The sequence below is a fragment of the Numida meleagris genome, unplaced genomic scaffold (genome assembly GCF_002078875.1).
Source record: "Numida meleagris isolate 19003 breed g44 Domestic line unplaced genomic scaffold, NumMel1.0 unplaced_Scaffold566, whole genome shotgun sequence".
In the NCBI taxonomy this organism is placed as follows: Eukaryota; Metazoa; Chordata; class Aves; order Galliformes; family Numididae; genus Numida; species Numida meleagris.
Window position 1 is genome coordinate 12066 of NW_018364782.1, and position 1760 is coordinate 13825.

The window sequence follows — 1760 nt, forward strand, 5'->3', positions numbered from 1 at the left end:
GGGTTCTTGGTGGTCTTCTCCAACTTTGGTGGCTCTATGGGCATGGTGGAGATAGGTAGGGGTTGGACTTGGGGTTCTTGGTGGTCTTCTCCAACCTTGGTGGCTCTATGGGCATGGTAGAGGTAGACTGAGGTTGGGTGTGGGGTTCTTGGTGGTCTTCTCCAACCTCCACAATTCCACGGTCATGTTGGGATGGGTTGGGGCTGGACTTGGGGATCTTGGCAGTCTTCTCCAACTTTGGTGGCTCTATGGGCATGGTGGGGGTAGATTGGAGTTGGACTTGGAGTTCTCGGTGGTCTTCTCCAACCTTGGTGGCTCTATTGGCATGGTAGGGGCAGATTGGGACTGGACTTGGGGTTCTTGGTGGTCTTCTCCAACTTTGGTGGCTCTATGGGCATGGTAGGGGTAGACTGAGCTTGGGTGTGGGGTTCTTGGTGGTCTTCTCCAACCTCCACAATTCCATGGGCATGGTGGGATGGGTTGGGGCTGGACTTGGGGTTCTTGGTGGTCTTCTCCAACCCTGGTGGCTCTGTTGGCATGGTAGGGGCAGACTGGGACTGGACTTGGGGTTCTTGGTGGTCTTCTCCAACCTCCACAATTCCATGGGCATGGTGAGGGCAGACTGGGGCTGGACTTGGGGTTCTTGGTGGTCTTCTCCAACCCTGGTGGCTCTATGGGCATGGTAGGGGTAGATTGGGGTTGGACTTCGGGTTCTTGGTGGTCTCTTCCAACCTTGGTGGCTCTATGGGCATGGTGGGGATAGGTTGGGGCTGGACTTGGGGTTCTTGATGGTCTTCTCCAACCCTGGTGGCTCTATGGGCATGGTGGGGCGGGTTGGGGTTGGGTGTGGGGTTCTTGATGGACTAATCCAACCTCTACAATTCCATGGCCATGGTGGGGTGGGTATTCACGCAGTGTCCGAGCGGAGCCTTAAGCCGGGGCGATGCCGGGGGCTGGGGCCCGGGACCACCCGGGTTTCAGCGCCCAGCAACCTGGATGCGCTGCGCAGCGCTTCCGAGACGGATGGGAACCGAGGAGCGAGCACCTCCCAGCCGCACCGCGTCCCGTCCGAGAGCATGAAAAATGGGTTCAAACCATTCCATTCTCCTCGCCTGATTTCGCCCCGCAGCTTCTGCCGCGTTCCCTCCGCCGTTACTCGGACATTTCCAGCTCTTTGCCGGAGCCCGGTGGAAACGCTGGGCCGGCCGCGTGGAATCCTGCTGCTCCGTCCGAGCCCCGGGGGGAGCACGGGGCCGCTGCGATGACTCAAGGAGCGCCCGGCCCTGCCAAGCTGACTCAGCCAGCTTCACGGGGCACGGCCCCCGGGGGTCAGGGCAGGACGAGGGGGCAGGATGGGAGCGCAGAGGGGGCTGTGCTGCTGCTCCCCATCCATTGCCGGATGCCTGCCCCGCTATGGGCGGCTCCGTGGGGATGCGTGTCCCCTCTTTTCCCATCTCAGATAAACCCCGGCGAGGAGCAGGGCAGGACCTCGAGGGGACGCGGGTGAACTTTGAGGACGAGCGCGGCTCTGGCTCCCGCGTAACCTGTGCTCAACCCCGGGGTGGGGGGGGGTTGGGGGGGACATCTCCGCCCTAAGAGGCTTCATCTCCGTGCGGGGTTGAGCAGGAAGCGTTCCGCACGGCCAGAATTCTTACAGGGTTAAGTCCCATCACCGGGCATTAGTTCCAGGGCCGCGCTGCCCCGCGCTCCCCGGCCCCCCCCCCCCGCTGGCACGGAAGCCGCCTCCGCCTCCCCCCGCC